Source organism: Clytia hemisphaerica, unplaced genomic scaffold (genome assembly GCF_902728285.1).
Source record: "Clytia hemisphaerica strain Z4C2 unplaced genomic scaffold, Clytia hemisphaerica genome assembly, whole genome shotgun sequence".
Classification (NCBI taxonomy): domain Eukaryota; kingdom Metazoa; phylum Cnidaria; class Hydrozoa; order Leptothecata; family Clytiidae; genus Clytia; species Clytia hemisphaerica.
Window position 1 is genome coordinate 32,591 of NW_027104304.1, and position 9,068 is coordinate 41,658.

The following is a 9,068-nucleotide window of genomic DNA, read 5'->3' on the forward strand; positions in this document are numbered from 1 at the left end:
CTTTGAGTAGAGTAACATTTTTAACCTATTAAGAGCGCTTGTGGTATAAAAAGGGAATTTCCCAGAAAAGGGAATTTCCTTAGATTCATTTAACTCTCCAGGGATAAGAAAAAGACAAACTGATATTTCAAAATGAGTAATCAGATCAAAATAACTCCGGAAAAGTCTTTTTTGTGATGATAAAACGATAGAGAGACAGTAAGATAAGAATACTACCGTTAAGCGGAACTAAAATACTGAATAACGCGCGCAAAATTATGAGATGTTTGCCCAACTTCCTTATGCGTTGAAGCTATGAATGCCATCCTCAGAAGCTTTAGGCTTCCTCCGGTGGCAATTATCATGGAATTATTATAAACACTGGAAAAAAACGGGCTGATTTTTGCCAATTTCTCATGTATAAGCCTTATCCGCAGTAATGACATTATTGTTCACCCTCCTTCCACCATTAAATGATTTTTCGTAGCATTTTAAATGCATTTCTCACCAGAATACAATTATTCGATTGCCAAATGAGATTTAAAGTTCTCCTACGAGATTCAAACTCATCTAGTTAATTACTAATTATACGTCGTTATGACGTTTTACATTTCGAGAAAGATGCAAAAACATGCTATGTATAAGAAATTGAATATTGACACCAGAAATTTTTGAACTTCAACTTCAAAAAATCCACCGTGCCACCAGGTGCCACCAAAAGATTTTCATACCACAGTAGAGCTAGCTAGCTTTTCTTGGAGAAATATTGGAAAGATATTTTTCAAAATTCAAAATTTCGTGTCATTATAAGTATTTTGTTTGAATTTACTCGTCTACACCTGAAGCAAAAAATGGAAAATTACAGTTAAGATTGCTTCATAAATGACATTCTTAGGTTTTGACTTTAAGTTTTATTGCTAAATTCCATGATGGGGGTATTCTTAGCATATTCTTAAGTGTCCGTATAAAAAACCCTGGTCTGGAAGCTTATTGTTTTAACTTTTTGTTGCTTTTTCCTTTGTCAATAACAAAAGATAAAAATCGACTTGCTCAGTTTTTAATCCCCTTACCAAAAATTCCTCTTGGGATTGGTTTAAGATTTAATCACATGATCAAAAAGTGACACTGGGCGAAATAATGTCTTTCAAATCGTCGGAAAGATGTAGGAAGGTCACATTTCCACACCTTTCGACAGAGTTGAAAGTTGGTCTTTCAACAAAAATTGGAAAGATGTGCACCTTACCTTTCAACATCTTTCGACCAGATCATCTTCCCATCTTTCCAAAAAAGTTGAAAGACGACCTTCTCAAACTTTCAAACATGTTGGGAAAATGAAATTCCCAACTTCCTAATATGTTGAAATTTCATATTCTGACATCTTTCGACAGGTTTTAAAGTTGGTCTTTCAACAAGGATTGGGAAGTTGTGCACCTTACCTTCCAACATCTTTCGACCAGATCGTCTTCCCAACTTTCCAAAAAAGTTGAAAGACCACATTCTCAAACTTTCAAACAGGCTTGAAAAATTAAATTCCTAACTTCCTAATATGTTGAAATTTCATATTCTGAAACTTTCTAAATACTTTAGAAGATGATTTTTGCTTTTTTCGAAATCTTTCATTAACAAGTCTTCAAAAGTAAATGAGAGATCTTTTAAGTAATTTGTGTTTATGTGCGGATAATTTTTTTCTGTGATATTAAAACGAACAATTCATATATTTACAAAGCATAGAAAACAGAAAATATGAAACAAAATAGTACGGTAGTGATGACTTTTGCTAAAAAATTAAGTAGTCTAAATAAAATAATTCTGAATGACAAATTTCACGTTTTGTATAAGAACAATTTTATTAGAACACGAGGCTGAAATTTGGCCAAAACCTAAAAACAATTAAGAACAATCTGAGCCTCAGCTTTCAGAAATTATTAAAACACTAATTTCAACAGATTTTAACTGATTTTTAAGTAAAGAAACTAAGCGGCTAAGAACATCATAAGAACATTTAAGCCTGAAAAATTGCAAAAATTAATAACAGCCCGGCCTGAGCAAGAATTTACTGGTTCTTATAAAAAATGCGTGTAATTTCTATGATTTAATTTCATTTTCAATAATATAATAACTAATCTAAATTATAAGTTTTTAGAATCTTAGTCCCTATCAAGGAATAGATTGGCCATAGGGCTTCAAAGGACATTAAAGGATACATTGAAATTTCTATTCCCGTAAGTGGGAAATACTCGTTAAATACTTTGGGAATGCTTTCTACAATGGAGATCAATTCTACTAAATTATAAAAATTTTTATAAGCATACTGCTAACAAGCATATCCAGACTGATCTCTTGGAAAAATTAAACATTGCCTATAAAGCATATGCTGAGCCTCAGTTAACAAAGTTTCAAATAATTTAATCTCCTAAATCACAAAAAAAAAACAAGCATAATCAGGGGGGGGGGTCGGTAGTAAAATCTCAGACATAATGAAGTTTACTACGGTGGTGGTGTGGCGAAAAATCGAAAAAAACTTTTACTACCCAGGGTAGTTAAATACTAAAATGGGTGGTATCTATGTGTTGAATGTTGAAAAAATTTTACTACCTGGGTATTTAAACTGGTAAAATTAGCAAATTTTAGCTATATTTTTGTAATTTTCTTAATTTTTTGGATGACTTTTCCGAAAAAATCTGGAAATTTTTATAATTTGAAAAAATTTTCTGTTGGAAAGTTGTTTGCTGCAAACAAAAAAACTTTATGTCAATATAAATAAGACTTTAATTCTGAGGGCAAAACATTAATTTTTAATTTTTGCACTAAGTGTCAAATGTGTCACAGAAATAATCATTTTTTAGCTTTTTTTGTAAAATCAGTCCGAAAAGCAACCAAAAAATAGGTGGTCTCCATGACAAATTGTCCCAAACACTTTTACTACCAGGGTAGTAAAATACCTCTTCCAAGAGTCTGGGTGGTGGTATGTAAAAATTCGTGAAAAGCCTTTTACTACTCATATATGTCTGAGATTTTACTACCGACCCCCCCCCTGGCATAATGTGTAAATTGCACTATTTAAAATACCCTTATACATAAGTATAAAATAAAATTGTGTGATCCCTTTGCGAGTTTGAGAGAGAGAGAGAGAGCAAACTTTCAATGTTTGGGAAACTGGAATTGATTACTCACATCGTCGTCAAAACGGTTCAACTTATATACCGGGTGTTTCAAAACTATTTCTAATATGTTTTTGATAATTAAAACAAGACTCTCGAATCCGAGTGGTAAGTCAAAATTCCTAGAAAAAAGTCAAGTTTCTTGAATGGGCGGATGGTGGAACAAAATTATGGGTGGTGGGGTTTTAGGGAAGATTTGGGCGCCTGTGGGTATTAGCCGTATAAAAATATAAAAACTAATGAAGTAAAAAATATGAAAAATATAAAAATACTGTATAATAAATTAAAAAATTATGCAAATCACTCTAAAAAGATGACACTATGAATAATGAAAACTATCCCAAATAAACTCTTTTGTGCACAATTATAGGGGAGGGTAGAAAAACCATAAAGTACAAGTCGTTATTAAAAACTGATATTAAGATGATTTTCCCAAAATGCCCTAGTCTGAATAAACGTCCCACCTACTTTGTAATTTTTTTAAAAAAAATTGTGGACTCCGACATTTTGACAAAATTAATTTCAGGGGTAAACCAAAAGTCTCTCCATTTTCTCAATTTAACATATTCTGGGATATTTTTGAATGCTTTTGAAGAATAATTTTCAAACCTTAAACACATTATCCAACGAAAAATCTACACAGTAAAAGAAGCATAAATCTGAACCAGACCGAAAATTTTTAAACTCCACCTTGCTATTCAGACCCCCACTTTTATTAGATTTTGCAATATTTTATCATAATTTATAATATAATTGGGACCTAGAGTAGTCGAAAATGAAGGTTTTTAAGCCCTTTTCAGAAAAGAATCATAAAATTATATTACGGTGATATTTTCCAAAATTATGACCAACAATCTCACTCCAGTCCTCTGTTTAGTTGTTCACTTATTAGACTGAGGTTATTGTGCTATACAACACGTGATGGTACAGTATTGTCAATTCCTTGAAGATGGTACAGATTGACTCTTACAATTAAGCATTAAAGAGTACAAGAATACCTTCTATCATTCAGCAACCAATTATTACAATGAAAATATTACCAAGTTATTATTTTCGAAGTTGAAACGAACTACCACATGAAGCATATAAATATCTTGATTGCATGGCAGCAACATACATTTTTGTTTTGCAGCATCGTTTTTCAAGTGCATTTCAAAATCAGCCAGTAACTGTCCTTACGTCATGACCCTAATAAAACAAATAGAAATTGAATCAGTATTGAAATCCAGGCATACAAAATGGTGTATAACTAAAAGAGATTTGTAAAATTATTGATAAGTTATTTACAGCTTTCAATAGACTATAGTAGAAAGACCCTTTAGTAAGACAAATTATTCAGATTGTTTCTATTTCTAAAGAGTTCTAAAAAAGGTTACAAAAACCTATTTTCAAAAAATACTTTGAACTTAGGTCAAGACTTTGTGTACTGTAACAAAATTTTAGCTTCTTTTGATGTACAATGGAATAGTATCATCAATAGTCTTGTATTACTGGATTATATTACAAAAAATACTTACCGTGTTGTATTTTGTTCCTTGTTCAATGGATAAAATTAATCTATTTTCAATGAAATCCCAAAAACTTCAATGGCTCAATGTCGACACACATTCAATGTATCCTATAAACATGAAAGTTTTATGAAAATTTGAAACACTGTAAAGCTTGCCACCTCAGAGTTTAAAAAGTAATTTCTCTGTTCTACACATTTTTTATAAGCAATCAGGCTGCTAAGGCTTGAGGCCTCAAATTTGTCAATTATTTTCCACTATCTCGAAAAGTGACAGCTGTTTTAGATGATCTAACCATGGCCAACTATAGCCCTTTGACCCAATACACATAAATATGGTATAATATTAGGGGTATTCAAAGCAATTTTTTCAGAAAATGGACCAGAATGCTAAGTAACTCTAGGCCTGACCAGAAAATTGGAGTTGCTTATTAAAAAATGTGCATTTAATCATGTCATCTTTTTCAGTTCCATACAAAAACAAAAACGTCAACATTTCTTTGTTTTTTGACTAAAAAAATGTATATAAGGCCTACCTTCAGCTATGTTATCATTTGATATTCCACGTTGAATTTAATTTAACATCATTTTTTACTTCAACCATGTTATGACAAAATAAGAATTTTCCAAAATAAAATGATCTGACAGCTTGCATTCCAACCAACCAACTTTTATTTTATCTCCTGAAAATGGAAAGACAACTAGTTAAAACAAAAGTGACCAGCTTTGGTCCAGGGGGATCAAGCAGTTAGTACAAGACATCATACCAGTTGGTACCTGGTGGTGTGTTATGTGAATTTGATTTCCTTACAAAAATCTTAAAATCGGTTTGCGGGTTGTCAGAGAAATTTATTATCTAAAATAGTTTCTAAAATGTTGTAATCTCCTATTGAAAGATGAAAAAATTCAAAGGTTCTAAAGGGTCCAGATATTATTTTATCTGATTATATTCTTTTTATCTGTCACTGTAACTAAAACCTACTTTCAAGGAAAGTACTAAGTGTATACCGTGAGTGGTCCTAAATTTGACAGCTTTGCTTAATTCCAACCCCCCAAATAACGGGTATGAAAAAAATTCTATGTTTGCTTCAGATGCATCCGTGCGGTATATCTATATTGTTTTCATTTTAGTTTGTATCTTTGAAAGACCACGTCGGATTTAGAACCACTCGTGGTATGTGTGATGATGTTACCAGCTTCTTACGAAAAGGCATTTAGATGACATGTCTTGTACTAGCTGCTTGACCCCCTACTTGGTTGATTATCAAGAAGAATTCCTGTATATACATTACACATTATAATAGAAAAAAAATTGGTATTAAAACGTCCTTGGTGGAAAACTTTTGAAAAGGAGGCTTTCACCTAGGGGGTGGGGCACTGATCTAGACAGCCGACAGGGATGTGCCGTTGGAGTTTGAAAAGTGGACCCTGTCAGATATGAATTTTCGGCAAAATTGGGACTCTGTCAGAACGAAAAATTGAAAATTTTTCCCATTTTCACCCTGAAAAGTGGCAAAAATTAATAAAAGTAGATGAAAAATTAAAATATTTTCTGATTTCCACCCTGAAGATTGTCCAAAATAATCAAAAACTTAAATTTTTGGGAACCTGTCATATACCGTGAGATTGGGCAACTTGCATCAGTGGAGGCTAACATGCATAGCTCTCGAATGATTGACCTGGCTGGTAGGTTGGTCATTATTAAAATACAACATTAAATCAAAACAAAAATGGTAGAGTACTACTACTAGCAGAGCAGAGCAGAGTAGTTCATTTGTTTTGAAATTTTTCTGATTTAATTGGTCAGCTGTCTGATGGCTATTATGGAGCCTAAAAATGAGACCCTGTCACCAGCAGCGAAACATACCCAATTTTGCCTAAGTGCCTCCCCCTGGGAGGCTAATACCCTGAGCTGAAGTTTTTCAAAAGTAAATTGTTGTGGAAAATCCACATCGTCCACTGGGGGTTAACAGACTATAACTTGAACTGCCCATAGCTTTGAAAAGCTGTGGTGTAGCCATGTGTATACACATACCACACTTCAATCATACTTTTTGTGTCCAGACTGGCACTGGACACAAAAAGTATGATTGAAGTGTGGTTGATAATAGACCTTTTTTCAAAGAGGCCACCCTGTTGAATAATTATGTAGTCCAGCAGAAAAACAATGATAAAACCATGCATAATTATTACAATATGCATGATACAGTAATTATACATGGCTCTATCATTGTTTTTATGGCTGGACTACATAATTATTCAACAGGACGTCCTCTTTGAAAAAAGGTCTATTAGAAATATATAAAAAGGAGCTCACCTTAGCATCTTTTGATTCCCATTTCATATCTTTAGAATAAAGTTTCCATTTGCACTGCATTTTGGCTTTTCTTTGGTTTGCTGTCTTCCTCATCACACACACACACTGCCTTCCACGTCCACTCCACAGCTTCCAGTTTCAAAATTACAAAATGAAATTTTGCCGGCAATCATAAATCATAACATTCGAAAATAATCTAAGTTTTTTTCCGGGGGTTTGCAAAAGTACTTCCAATGATGTGGATATTATATTTACAGTATTCAACCATAAACTGTGTATGTAATACACTTAGAACAATTTCATTTTACAAGAAATTTAGATATTTTAGTATCTTCTTGTGTTTTAAACGTCAAAAATTATGCTTCAAATAGTCTTTTTGATCCCCGGTAATCATCAGTGCGGACTTTGGTTCGTAAACGTTTTGGCGCCTCCTTCTTTCAGCATCATGGAAAAACCAAGAGAAGTTCATCTTTCGAGAAGTTGAAAGAGGTCGAAATACGAGCGTCGAAATTTTTGCTTTTTCTACAAGAGGAACCAGAAAATTTTGGCTCAGGCTGGGCTGTCTGGACTGTTCTTAACTTTTCGAGGTTTTTAGGCTTAAGTGTTCTTACGATTAGTTTTTTTCCTTAAGAAATTAAAATGACTTAAAATCTATTAAAACCCATTAAAATCAGCAACCTCGTGTTCTTTTAAAATTGTTCCTATAAAAAAGCGTGTATTTAAAAAATATTAAACATTAAAAATCCGTGACAATGCGTGTATACTTCCGTCCATTCGATTTTTCACAATAAAAAGGAAATGAAAATTGATTTTTTTCAATTATTTTCAATTTTTCATTTTTGTTTTTAAATTAGAAATTGAAAAAAGAAAAATTGAGATTCAATTTTCAATTTTTAATTTTTTGTCCATGTGGGTGACATTTCTGTCATGATGATGTATCATTTAGATTAGACGGGGGTCTGAACATGGCAAGAGCGAAGCTAGGCTGATAGATTTGTCGCAGACTGCTGTAGATGTTATACATATTGTCCTATAACATCTTTATCACATTATTAACATATTACACGATCAGAAAAAACATAATAATGTAACATCTAATGATTGCCCCCGCAACGAACGAAGTGAGTGAGGAGGCATTTATAGCTTCACGCTTAGATATTGGACTGGAATCTCGAAATTTTGTTGCGCGTTTGTTTGTTTGTTTTGTCGCGCAAGCATCCCCGTAGTTAGTCTGTTCCGTAAATGTTCGGTTTTTTTCCGGGACGGCAGTTGCTAGCCTTAAAGCATTTTCCTTTTTATAGCACGCGCCGCGGGCATTTTACTCGGCTTTCGCCAGTGGATTCTAATCCGCTTGTAGATTTTTGCCCGATTGTTCAAAATGCAGGAAATGGAATGGAGAACTTTCTGGAAGTTTTTAAATTCAAGCTCTCTCTCCTGCAGTCAAAACGCATTTACTTTTGACTTTGGGATTAAACAAGATATATACATATACCAATCAGTGAATTTGCTGACAGTCAAATTACAATCTGTCTCCTGTCTTAGACATTCAGATTGATTCATTTTTCGACCCAAACAGTTTGTCCCGGACGTTCAAACTGCCACAGTTCTGAGAGGAAACTCAGGACTGGGATAAACACTGTCAAACCCAGTTTGAGTAGCACCCTCAAGCTGATTGAAAGTAAATCAAAGTAAAATCAAAGTAAAGGAATTACAATAACTTATAATATCATATATAATTTGTTTGAAACAAGGCCGGTCTGATATCACACTGAGATTGCAATAAAAAAGGGAAAAAAGGCTTGATAAAGGCCGTTCCATGAAAATTTGAAGTAGCACTTGAAAATCTATTTGAATTGAAAACTTTTTACGGTCATGGAACAGGAGGATTTATTAATTGACTTAGATACAGCATTGAGTGTTGCACATTTCCAAAATTCATGTAGAACAACTCGCGGTCGTACATATTCTTGCGCTGTTGATTGTTTTCTCGAAATAAGTTATCGCCTGCTTCTTCCTGAAATTAAAGCGAAACTCTCATTTGAAGAATTAAGTGAATTCTTTTATTTGCTTTATATAAGTGGTTCGATGGAAATTCCAATTGAAA

The 9,068-nt window shown here is 33.2% G+C and overlaps 1 long non-coding RNA gene across 2 annotated transcripts; it reads right to left on the reverse strand.

Moving 5' to 3' along the window:
* Positions 1–3,747: 3,747 nt before the first annotated feature.
* LOC136817447 (uncharacterized) lies at positions 3,748–7,052 on the reverse strand. Of its 2 annotated transcripts, XR_010848092.1 has the most exons (4): positions 6,965–7,052; positions 5,184–5,330; positions 4,658–4,758; positions 3,748–4,328 (listed from the first exon to the last, which is right to left on the reverse strand). It is a non-coding gene; the product is annotated as an uncharacterized lncRNA (long non-coding RNA). The 2 variants fall into 2 exon arrangements; XR_010848091.1 differs by lacking the exon at positions 6,965–7,052 and having other exon boundaries at positions 5,184–5,504.
* Positions 7,053–9,068: the final 2,016 nt, after the last annotated feature.